Here is a 13,259-nt window from a genome sequence, read left to right on the forward strand (position 1 = left end):
GGCCTTTGTTGGGGAATTGTCCCCTTATAGTCATATCACGGTGTGTGTGGGGTGTCGGTACGTACGTGTCGGCATGTTTGAAGCGGAAGGCTCGTCCAAGGAGGAGGTGGAGCAGATGAGTGGTGAGTCCCCGTCGGCGGTGCCGACTCATGAGTGGATGGACATGTGACATATGTTGAATGCGAGTGTGGCATCATTACATAAGAGACTGGACAAAGCAGAGTCCAGGGACACAACAGGGGGTCAATCCACGGATTGGACCGAGTCACAGGGCCCTGCAGGGTCTCAGAAACATCCCTTATCCCAAATAGTGGATACGGATACCGACACGGAGTCTGACTCCAGTGTCTACTACGATGAAGCAAGATTACACCCTAGGGTGGCGAAAAGTATTCAGTGTATGATTATTGCCATAAAAGATGTTTTGCATGTCACTGATGAACTCTCTGTCCCCGACACAAGGGTACACATGTTTAAGGGAAAGAAGCCTGAGGTAACCTTTCCCCCTTCTCATGAACTTAACAAGTTATTTGAAAAAGCTTGGGAAACTCCAGATAGGAAACTGCAGATTCCCAAAAGGGTTCTTATGGCGTATCCTTTCCCTACACAGGACAGGGTACGTTGGCAATCCTCTGCCAGGGTGGACAAGGCTTTAACACGCCTGTCGAAGAAGATGGCGCTACCGTCTCCGGACACAGCGGTCCTCAAGGATCCTGCAGACCGCAGGCAGGAGACTACTTTAAAATCTATTTATGCGCATATGGGTGCTTTGCTCAGACCGGCAATAGCGTTGGCATGGGTATGTAGCGCAGTGGCAGCATGGACAGATACCTTGTCAGCTGACCTTGATACCATAGACAGGGATACCATTTTATTAACTTTAGCCCATATTAAGGACGCAGTCTTATATATGAGAGACGCTCAAAGAGACGTTGGACTGCTGGGTTCCAGAGCCAATGCCATGGCTATTTCTGCGAGATGAGCCCTATGGACCCGCCAATGGACGGGTGATGCGGACTCAAAAAAGCATATGGAGGTTTTGCCTTACAAGGGTGAAGTGTTGTTTGGGGAGGGGCTCGCGGACCTGGTTTCCACAGCTACCGTGGGTAAATTTACCTTTTCCCCAACAACAAAAGAAAACTCCACAGTATCAGATGCAGTCCTTTCGGTCGCAAAAGTCCAGATGAGGTCAGGGTTCCTCCTTCCATGCCAGAGGTAAGGGTAGAGGAAAAAGAGCACCTGCTTCGGCTAGTTCCCAGGAGCAGAAGTCCTCCACGGCTTCTGCAAAATCCACCGCATGACGCTGGGGCTCCCCTAAGGGAGTCCGCACCAGGGGGGCACGCCTTCGACTTTTCAGCCAGGTCTGGGGTCTTTTAGACGTGGATCCTTGGGCGATGGAAATTGTTTCCCAAGGCTACAAGCTGGAATTCGAGGAGGTGCCCCCTCGCCGATTTTTCAAGTCTGCCTTACCAGCTTCACCCCAAGGGGAGGGAAGTAGTGTTAGCAACAATTCAAAAGCTGTGTCACCAGCAAGTGATTGTCAGGGTTCCCCTGGTCCAACAGGAAAAAGGGTATTATTCGACCCTGTTTGTGGTCCCGAAGCCGGATGGTACGGTCAGACCCATTTTAAATCTAAAACCCCTAAACCTGTACTTAAAAAAAAAAAAAAAAAAATTCAAATTCAAGATGGAATCGCTCCGAGCTGTAATATCCAGCCTGGAAGGGGGGGATTTTATGGTGTCACTAGACATAAAGGATGCTTACCTTCATGTCCCCATATATCCTTTTCATCAGGAGTACCTGAGATTCGCTGTACAGGACTGTCATTACCAGTTTCAGACGTTGCCGTTTGGGCTTTCCACGGCCCCGAGGATTTTCACCAAGGTGATGGCGGAAATGATGGTGCTCCTGCGCAAACAAGGAGTCACAATTATCCCATACTTGGACGATCTCCTGATAAAGGCGAGATCAAGAGATCAATTGCTGAAGAGCGTGTCGCTCTCCCTGAGAGTGCTCCAACAGCATGGTTGGATTCTTAATCTGCCAAAGTCACAATTGGTTCCGACGACTCAGCTATCATTCCTAGGCATGATTCTGGACACGGAACAAAAGAAGGTTTTTCTCCCATTGGAAAAAGCCCAGGACCTCCAGAACATGGTCAGAGACCTGTTAAAACCAAAAAGAGTGTCAGTTCATCAATGCACTCGAGTTCTGGGAAAAATGGTGGCAACCTACGAGGCCATCCCCTTCGGCAAGTTTCATGCGAGGACTTTTCAGTGGGACCTTCTGGACAAGTGGTCCGGGTCCCTTCTACAAATACATCAGAAAATAACCCTGTCCCCCAGGGCCAGGGTGTCTCTCCTGTGGTGGCTGCAGAGTGCTCACCTTCTAGAGGGTCGCAGGTTCGGCATTCAGGACTGGGTTCCGGTGACCATGGACGCGAGCCTCCGAGGATGGGGAGCAGTCACACAAGGAAGAAATTTTCAGGGACTATGGTCAAGCCAGGAGGCTTGTCTACACATCAACATACTGGAATAGAGGGCCATATACAACGGCCTACGACAAGCGGAGAATCTTCTTCGCGACCTACCGGTTCTGATTCAATCAGACAACGTCACAGCCGTGGCTCATGTAAACCGCCAAGGTGGGACAAGGAGCAGAGTGGCAATGGCGGAAGCCACCAGGATTCTTCGCTGGGCGGAAAATCACGTAAGCGCTCTGTCAGCTGTCTTCATTCCGGGAGTGGACAACTGGGAAGCAGACTTCCTCAGCAGACACAATCTCCATCCAGGAGAGTGGGGACTTCATCAAGAAGTTTTTGCAGAGATAACAAGTCTTTGGGGAATTCCTCAAATAAACATGATGGCGTCACGCCTCAACAAGAAGCTTCGGAGGTATTGTGCCAGGTCACAGGACCCTCAGGCAGTAGCGGTGGACGCCCTGGTGACACCATGGGTGTTTCAGTCGGTCTTTGCGTTCCCTCCTCTTCCTCTCATCTCAAATTTATTGAGAATCATAAGACGAAAAAGAGTGCAGACAATACTCATTGTTCCAGATTGGCCTCGAAGGGCCTGGTACTCAGATCTTCAGGAAATGCTCACAGAAGATCCATGGCCTCTTCCTCTCAGGGAGGACCTGTTACAGCAGGGGCCCTGCGTGTTCCAAGACTTACCGCGGTTACGTTTGACGGCATGGCGGTTGAACACCGAATCCTAGCGGGGAAAGGTATTCCGGAGGAAGTCATCCCTACTCTGATAAAGGCTAGGAAGGAGGTGACGGCAAAACATTATCACCGTATCTGGAGGAAGTATGTATCTGGGTGTGAAGCCAAGAATGCTCCTATGGAAGATTTCCACCTGGGCCGTTTTCTCCACTTTCTACAGACAGGAGTGGATATGGGCCTAAAGTTAGGCTCCATTAAGGTACAGATTTCGGCCCGATCTATATTCTTCCAGAAGGAATTGGCTTCTCTCCCAGAAGTCCAGACGTTTGTGAAGGGAGCGCTGCATATCCAGCCCCCCTTTGTGCCCCCAGTGGCACCGTGGGACCTTAACGTGGTGTTATGTTTCCTAAAATCTCACTGATTTGAACCTCTTCAAACGGTTGAATTAAAATTTCTCACGTGGAAGGTGGTCATGTTATTGGCCTTGGCATCTGCAAGGCGGGTGTCCGAATTGACGGCCTTGTCCCACAAGAGCCTTTATTTGATTTTCCATGTGGATAGAGCGGAGTTGAGGACTCGTCCTCAATTTTTGCCTAGGGTGGTTTCTTCATTTCATATGAACCAACCTATTGTGGTGCCTGTGGCTACGGGGGACTTGGAGGATTCCAAGTCCCTGGATGTAGTCAGGGCCTTAAAAATTTATGTAGCCAGGATGGCTAGGGTTAGGAAAACAGAGGCTCTGTTTGTCCTGTATGCAGCCAACAAGGTTGGCGCTCCTGCTTCTAAGCAGACTATTGCTCGCTGGATCTGTAACACAATTCAGCAGGCTCATTCTACGGCTGGATTGCCGTTACCAAATTTGGTAAAGGCCCATTCCACTAGGAAGGTGGGCTCTTCTTGGGTGGCTGCCCGAGGCGTCTCGGCATTACAGCTTTGCCAAGCAGCTACTTGGTTGGGTTCAAATACTTTTGCAAAATTCTACAAGTTTGATACCCTGGCTGATGAGGACCTTGCGTTTTCTCAGTCGGTGCTGCAGAGTGATCCGCACTCTCCCGCCCAGTTTGGAGCTTTGGTATAAACCCCATGGTCCTTACGGAGTCCCCAGCATCCTCTAGGACGTAAGAGAAAATAAGATTTTTAAACCTACCGGTAAATCTTTTTCTCCTAATCCGTAGAGGATGCTGGGCGCCCGTCCCAGTGCGGACTAAATCTGCAAGACTTGTATATAGTTGTTGCTTACATAAGGGTTATGTTACAGTTGGAATCGGTCTTTGACTGATACTGTTTTTTGTTCATACTGTTAACTGGTTGCGTATTTTCCAGGTTATATGGTATGATTGGTGTGGGCTGGTATGAATCTTGCCCTTAGATTAACAAAATCCTTTCCTCATATTGGCCATCTCCTCTGGGCACAGTTTCTCTAACTGAGGTCTGGAGGAGGGGCATAGAGGGAGGAGCCAGTGCACACCCATACTAAAAGTTCTTTATAGTGCCCATGTCTCCTGCGGAGCCCGTCTATACCCCATGGTCCTTACGGAGTCCCCAGCATCCTCTACGGACTAGGAGAAAAAGATTTACTGGTAGGTTTAAAATCTTATTATTTATATCACCCTTTTCTCCAAAAGGATTTGCGGTACTTTTCAGAAATCATCTAAATAATACATAAGTGAACTTTACAGCAAATACAGAAACCATTTACATAATACAGAGGTTTAGAATTAAAGAAAATACAGACAAGCTTAAACATTTTAGAGATGAGGCAGACATTTTGGATCATAAATTCCAAGGATCTTTTATCCGGGTGGTCTTCAGGTTGCCGACTGTCGGAATCCCGGCGCACAGTATACCGGCGCTGGAATTACTACAACCGGCATACCGACAGCTATTCTTCCTCGTGGGGGTCCACGACCCCCCTGGAGGGAGAATAAATAGCGTAGCGCGCCACCGTGCCCGCAGCGTGGCGAGCGCATCGAGCCCGCAAGGGGCTAATTTGCGCTCGCTACGCTGTCGGTATGCCGGCGGTCGGGCTCCCGGCGCTGGTATGCTGGTTGCCGGGAGACCATACTACACCCCTTTTATCCTGCCCATAAAGGTGCCTGACGAGGCAGCCATTTTGGGAGCACTACATAGGTTACCCTGAGCTGAATAGGCAATGCCTGGGTAATATGACACATAATACAGTACTAAAGAATAATAAAGCGAGATACATGATCCTTACAAAATTCTCAGTTCAATGCATTGTTCATCTCTACACACGAGACATACCAATTGAGGCAGCCATGTTGGGTGCACTACATATGTTAGTGTGTGAGAGAAGCAGTACATCATGGAAGTAAGACATACAGACGGAGCCGCACTCATCCAGTGCGGCTCCATCGCAGGCGTGCACTCCCGGCGTGACTAGGCGATCCGTCCGCCTAGCCCCGCCGGGAGTGCACAGAGATGCTCTCCCATTCTAGTGAATGGGGCGCGTCTCCATCACGGACGTGCGCGCGCCCAGGACAGAGACGCTCTCCCATTCTAGTGAATGGGGAGCGTCTCTGTCAAGGACGTGCGGATGGAGTCGCTCCGGCGATAGGCGCTCCCGCCCAGGCACAGATGGAGCCACGCTAATCGTGACTCAATCTTTATAAGGATAACTACCAAGGTTACCACTGAATAAATAGTTCCACATATTGTTCTTCCTGCCCATGGAAGTACCAGCCAAGGCAGCCATCTGGGGCGCACTACACAGGTTATAGTGAGCAGGATGAGCAGTTTGTAGAAGTGTAATACACAGTGGGGAATCCCAGATCAGCAAGAGAAAAAACAATAAGGCAGTCCAAACGCATGTAGCACCCAGGAAGGATGGTACAAAGGCGGGGAGGGGGCAGCATACAGTACACCAATGTGGAACGTCTTCAGCATATTGCAGGGGAACAACAGATTACACGGCTGATATACTGCACAATGAGGAGGAAAGATTGCAGAAATAGTAATACTACTCAGTGTTATGAAGTAATGGGTAAAAGTAGCAAGTGGAGTAGTATCATGCATGAAGTATATAGTGTGTGTGTGTGTGTGTGTGTGTATATATAGAGAGAGAGAGAGAGAGAGAGAGAGAGAGAGGGAGAGAGGGAGAGAGATAGTAACACACCTATACATTACATACATCTCTACGCATATACAAACTTGTGTATACTTTTATGTTTTTTAAAAGTAAAATCAGAGGACTACTCTGTATATTTATATAAGTGTAGTCAGAGGCGGATTGGCCATAGGTTTTACAGGGAAGATTCCCGGTGGGCTGACGCACCCGTGGGGCCTGTTTTGTTTGTGGACATGTGGTCCTTTTTATAGACATAATGAATGATACAAAATAATTTGCATATATGAAAATGACTTTGCCACTTAGCCTGTGATTGCAGATGATCTAGTGTATGCTCTGCCTGCTTGGCTGACATATAAGATTGAGTGAATAGTGATTGGGATACAGTTGACAGTGCCGTAACTAGCAGTGTGCCTTGCACGGGATCCGGATTGAAAGTCGACAGTAACTAGGTTGTCAGGGTCTAGGTCGACAGGTCAAAAGGTCGACATGAGTTTTTCACAATTTTTTTCTTTTTTTCAACCTTTTCATACTTAACGATCCACGTGGACTACGATTGGAACGGTAATCTGTGCCGAGCGAAGCGAAGGCACCATTCGCTCGCCATGCAAGGGGACGCGGTGCACTAATTGGGGTTCCCGGTCACTCTACGAAGAAAACGACACCAAAATAACATTAAAAACTCATGTCGACCTTTTGACCTGTCAACCTAGAACATGTTGACCTAAAGACCCTGTCGACCTAGTTACTGTCGACTTTCAATACCACACCCGCCTTGCACACAGCGCACTTTGTCTGGGGGTGCAACCAGCCACTGCAGTGATCCGACATTACCCTTCTGTTACATCTACCTCCTGACTCCAGCAGTCGCATGCATACAGCTATATATATGTAGTGTGGAGACGGAGGACCTGGGTGACTGTATATAAATCAGTGAGTGTGTGCCTGGCAGCGCACAGAACCGGTAGATGCTAGAATCAAGTGGGCTAAGGGACCTTTTTTGTAAGGGGGAGGAGTTACGACGCAAAGGGGAGGAGCTAGGACAGCGGGATAGTTCCTCTACTATCCACGCCACCAACTATTACCTTTAGTAATTAGGTGGTGAGCGAAGCGAGCCCGCGAGGGTACTTTTCGGGTACCCTGTTTGCCCGTAGCTCCTCCCCCTGGTGACGTAGCTCCTCCCCTCAATACGTCACAAGGTCCCTTCAGCCACTCCGATATAGAACCAACCCACAGAACCCCCGCTCTGCAGCTGCTAGTCACTCTGACTCTTCAACAGAGAGGCGGAGATTCCGTCCATTGCACTTACTTCCTGATACCGTAATTCCACTAATAGCCTGCACACAGTGTAATATCTAATACAAGCTCATTCCTCATGGAGCAGCATCGTGAGTTGTTCTGCAGCTTTTGACATAAATCGTTTTCTTCAGAGAAGGTACTTTTGCTCTGATCCTTTACAGATTATTTCAGAGGCATAAAATATGCAATTCACATCTCGCTTATACAGCAAGTCAAAGAGTCCCAAATTTATTTTTATTTATAAGTTGAGTTACAGCAAGAAAATAAATGTAAAAATGCTGCATAGCCGTAACTAGGTGTGTGCCTGCGGTGTGTTGTCCACAGCGCATCTGCACTGTGGGCGCATTCCGCTGTCACACACGTACCACATAGGGCTGCGCTGCACAAGGGAGACCAGCGCCCGGCAACCTTGTCATCGTGTGATATAGATTTGTTGCCGGGCACTGCAGCTTGTGGTCTCCATGCTGGTCTCCCCCGCTGTGTCAGGGGTATCTGCTCCCCCTGTTGTCCAATGGCGCCGGGCTCTAGGAGCGGTGACTCCCCCGTACTGTGGGCTCACCGGAAAAGAATGGCGGCTCCCCCAATGGCAAGCTAGTCTCTCTCTCCCTCCCTCTCCCCCTGCCTAATGTGTAAAAAGGGGGACTTGGCTGCTGTAATGTATAAAAAGGGGGACTCTGCTGTAATGTGTAAAAAATGGGGACACTCCTGCTGTAATGTGTAAAAAGGGGAACTCTGCTGTAATGTGTAAAAAATGGGGACACTACTGCTGTAATGTGTAAAAAAGGGGGACCCTGCCTAATGTGTAAAAAAGGGGGACTCTGCCTGCCTAATGTGTAAAAAAGGGGGACTCTGCTGCCTAATGTGTAAAAAGGGGGTTCTGCCTGCCGTAATGTATATAAAAGGGGGACTCTGCCTGACGTTATTTGCAAAAAGGGGACTCTGCCTGCCGTTATGTGTAAAAAGGGGACTCTGCCTGCCGTTATATGTAAAAAAGAGGGACTCTGCTGCCTAATGTGTAAAAGGGGGACTCTGCCTGCTGTAACGTGTAGAAGGGGGTTCTACCTGGCATAATGTGTGACAGGGGCTCTACCTGGTGTCTACCTCTAATGTGTGTAAGTGGTGCTACTGTGCTGCATACCTTAAAATTATGGAGGCTACTGTACAGCGTAATATTAAATTGGTATTATTTTGTGGCAAAGCCCCTTCCCCATGAAGCCATGCCCCTATAATTTTGTCGCCACCTGCGGCTGGCACTGACAGTTGGTGTAATAAGCAAGAAAATATATATTTCTAAAGAATGATATAGTTTCCTAAATTCTGAAGGTGTATCATATAATGTGCTCATAATATTTAATTTTATTTATTTTTAACTTCCCCCTTGATGCTGGCCATGCCCACTATCTGGAAAGTCTTGGGGGGGGGGGGGGGGAGGGTGCAGCTGCCATGGCCCATGGCTAGACCTTACACCTCTGGTGCTGCCCATGTGGGGCCACTAGTACAAATTTTCCAGGGCCGCTTTTTGTTCCCAATCCGCCCCTGAGTGTAGTATTCATACTTATGGCATGAAATCAGGACTCCCAGGAATCGCTATAGAGGTTAATGATGTTCTGTCACCTGGCTCCATTCAGCCGGTCGCACCAGGGGGGTAATTCTGAGTTGATCGCAGCAGGATTTTTTTTAGCAGTTGCTCAAAACCATGTGCACTGCAGGGGAGGCAGATATAACATATGCAGAGAGAGTTAGATTTGGGTGTGGTGTGTTCAATCTGCAATCTAAATTGCAGTGTAAAAATAAAGCAGCCAGTGTTTACCCTGCACAGAAACAAAATAACCCACCCAAATCTAACTCTCTCTGCACATGTTATATCTGCCTCCCCTGCAGTGCACATGGTTTTGCCCAACTGCTAAAAAAAAATCCTGCTGCGATCAACTTGGAATTACCCCCCAGGTGTTTAGGTTAGTATAAGGGGAGGTATGGGGGGGGAGCTAGTTTAAAGCTTTGTTTTTTGAAAGTACAGATTTTGGCCCTGTCACTTCATTTCCAACAGCGTTGGCTCGGCCACTATTGGTCCGTACCTTTTTACGAGGTGTGGGTATATTCCACTACAGTTTCAACCTGCCAGTAGCGCCGTGGGTTCTTTATCTGGTCCAATTGGCTCTCAAACAGGCTCCAGCAGATTTTCAATTCGTTATGGGGAAGCTATTTTCCTTATGGCTATTGCCTCAGCCTAGTGTGTTACCATGTTGGGGGTTTTGTCTTGCAAGCTGCCTTTTTCTTGTCTTCCATGACGATAAAGCGGTTCTCCGTATTTCTCCTACACTCCAGCTGAAAGTTGTTTATTCATTTAAACACACCACTGGCACCCACTTTGGCCATACAGTTCTCCGGTCAGGTTGAACCCGAGGTGTTTTGACTGCAACGATTGGTACGCAAGCTTTTGATCTGTTTATTCGAATGTACTAACATTGTTAATGCACTATGAGGCTCCCCTTGTTCTTTCAACCTTGTAGAGATACTGCTACAGTACCTGAGACGTGGATTCAGGATATTGTGGGAAGGACACAACTTAATTTTAGGAGTTCACTGTGCATGTAGTCCGGCTGTGAAATCCACTGAGACTTTTACCATGAAGTTATTCTGCATCTGCTAGTTCCACAAGAACTTTTTAAGGTGGACTGCTCTAGCACACTTACTATATATATTTTTTATATATATATAGCAGAAGAAACACTGCACACACTTCATTCTTTAACTATCTGCGTGCTGTAGTCCGATAATACGCATATATCCAACATTTATCAGCATGCTGTGTAGCAGGCAAAAAAGAGACCAGCACACGACCTTTTAGCTTTAAAGTGCTTCTTATTCAAAAAAGTGCTTCATATTAAAAAATTAGCTGCACATGTCCACATGGGGGGCTTTAGAATAACAGCATATCCCCTCCAGCCAACCTGCTTTTGGATGATTTACTATTATCATTGACATACTGCTAATTTTTGAATAAGAAGCACTTTAAAGCTAAAAGGTGGTGTGCTGGTCTCTTTTTTTGGCTGGCATCCTGTATGGCCGCTGAACTTGGACTTCAATACATCCCACCCCCTGTGTCTAGATTGCTACATATATTTTTGTATTTTACAAGTATACTAAAAAAAAGGTGGTCTGTAGAAATAGGCCAAAAGTCCAAAATATCCTTGGTAGTACATTCTTAATGGGTTGGGTTTGTGTTTCCGGCGGCCTGGAGACCAGCGGTCACCATACCGACGCCGGGATCATGGCTGTTAGATGGCCGGTGGGGAGGGAGGGGGGGCAGCTGCGCTTGCCACACGGCGTGCTTGCTATGCTCGTCACAGGTTCTATTTCCCATGAGTGGGAATAGTCCCTCTCGGTTGGCATGGGATATTTATTTATTACCAGTTATTTATAGAGCGCACACCTATTCCACTGCGCTGTACAGAGAATATTTGCCCATTCACATCAGTTCCTGCCCCAGTGGAGCTTACAATCTATATTCCCTATCACATGTACACACAGACATATTCACGCTAGGGTTAATTTTTGTTGGGAGCCAATTAACCTACCAGTATATTTTTGGATTGTGCGAGGAAACCAGAGTACCTGGAGAAAACCCACGCAAGTACGGGGAGACTATACAAACTCCGCACAGTTAGGGCCATGGTGGGAATTGAACACATGACCTCAGTGCTGTGAGGCAGTAATGCTAACCATTACACCATCCGGGATATTCAGAGTTCGGGATCCGAGCCTCGGAATTGTGACCGCATCCCTTCTTAAGCATGGCCCATCTATACGGACCACTTTTCTTTGGTAATATTTGACAAGCAGAAGCACTGGTATATATAGATAAATACACTGCTCAAAAAAATAAAAGGAACACTAAAATAACACATCCTAGATCTGAATGAATGAAATATTCTTATTAAATACTTTGTTTTTTACATAGTTGAATGTGCTGACAACAAAATCACACAAAAATTATCAATGGAAATCAAATTTATTAACCCATGGAGGTCTGGATTTGGAGTCACACTCAAAATTAAAGTGGAAAAACACACTACAGGCTGATCCAACTTTGATGTAATGTCCTTAAAACAAGTCAAAATGAGGCTCAGTAGTGTGTGTGGCCTCCACGTGCCTGTATGACCTCCCTACAATGCCTGGGCATGCTCCTGATGAGGTGGCGAATGGTCTCCTGAGGGATCTCCTCCCAGACCTGGACTAAAGCATCCGCCAACTCCTGGACAGTCTGTGGTGCAACGTGGCATTGGTGGATGGAGCGAGACACGATGTCCCAGATGTGCTCAATTGGATTCAGGTCTGGGGAACGGGCGGCCAGTCCAAAGCATCAATGCCTTCATCTTGCAGGAACTGCTGACACACTCCAGCCACATGAGGTCTAGCATTGTCTTGCATTAGGAGGAACCCAGGGCCAACCGCACCAGCATATGGTCTCACAAGGGGTCTGAGGATCTCATCTCGGTACCTAATGGCAGTCAGGCTACCTCTGGCGAGCACATGGAGGGCTGTGCGGCCCCCCAAAGAAATGCCACCCCACACCATTACTGACCCACTGCCAAACTGATCATGCTGGAGGATGTTGCAGGCAGCAGAATGTTCTCCTTGGCGTCTCCAGACTCTGTCACGTCTGTCACATGTGCTCAGTGAGAACCTGCTTTCATCTGTGAAGAGCACAGGGCGCCAGTGGCGAATTTGCCAATCTTGGTGTTCTCTGGCAAATGCCAAACGTCCTGCACGGTGTTGGGCTGTAAGCACAAACCCCCACCTGTGGACGTCGGGGCCTCATACCACCCTCATGGAGTCTGTTTCTGATCGTTTGCGTAGACACATGCACATTTGTGGCTTGCTGGAGGTCATTTTGCAGGGCTCTGGCAGTGCTCCTCCTGTTCCTCCTTGTACAAAGGCGGAGGTAGCGGTCCTGCTGCTGGGTTATTGCTCTCCTACAGCCTCCTCCACGTCTCCTAATGTACTGGCCTGTCTCCTGGTAGCGCCTCCATGCTCTGGACACTACGCTGACAGACACAGCAAACCTTCTTGCCACAGCTGGCATTGATGTGCCATCGCGGATGAGCTGCACTACCTGAGCCACTTGTGTGGGTTGTAGACTCCGTCTCATGCTACCACTAGAGTGAAAGCACCGCCAGCTTTCAAAAGTGACCAAAACATCAGCCAGAAAGCATAGGAGCTGAGAAGTGGTCTGTGGTCACCACCTGCAGAACAACTCCTTTATTGGGGGTGTCTTGCTAATTGCCTATAATTTCCACCTGTTGTCTATTCCATTTGCACAACAGCATGTGAAATTGATTGTCAATCAGAGTTGCTTGCTAAGTGGACAGTTTGATTTCACAGACGTGTGATTGACTTGGAGTTACATTGTGTTGTTTAAGTGTTCCCTTTATTTTTTTGAGCAGTGTATATATAAGTTCTCTCTCTCTCTCTGGCTCACTCTCCCTTAGGCCGGGTACATATCAGAGTGCTGTGTTCCCTGCCGATAGCAGTATAGCATCATTAATGATATCTTCTAGTGGGCCATGCAGCACAGCAAACCAGAAGATACCATTAACGACTCGCGGGTGTACGCAATTGCGGGTACACACTTGACGATGTATACGTTTAACATTGCTATATGGAAAAATCATCATCATACTAGGGTGTACCTGGCCTTACCATGGG

The sequence above is a fragment of the Pseudophryne corroboree genome, chromosome 10 (assembly GCF_028390025.1).
Source record: "Pseudophryne corroboree isolate aPseCor3 chromosome 10, aPseCor3.hap2, whole genome shotgun sequence".
Classification (NCBI taxonomy): domain Eukaryota; kingdom Metazoa; phylum Chordata; class Amphibia; order Anura; family Myobatrachidae; genus Pseudophryne; species Pseudophryne corroboree.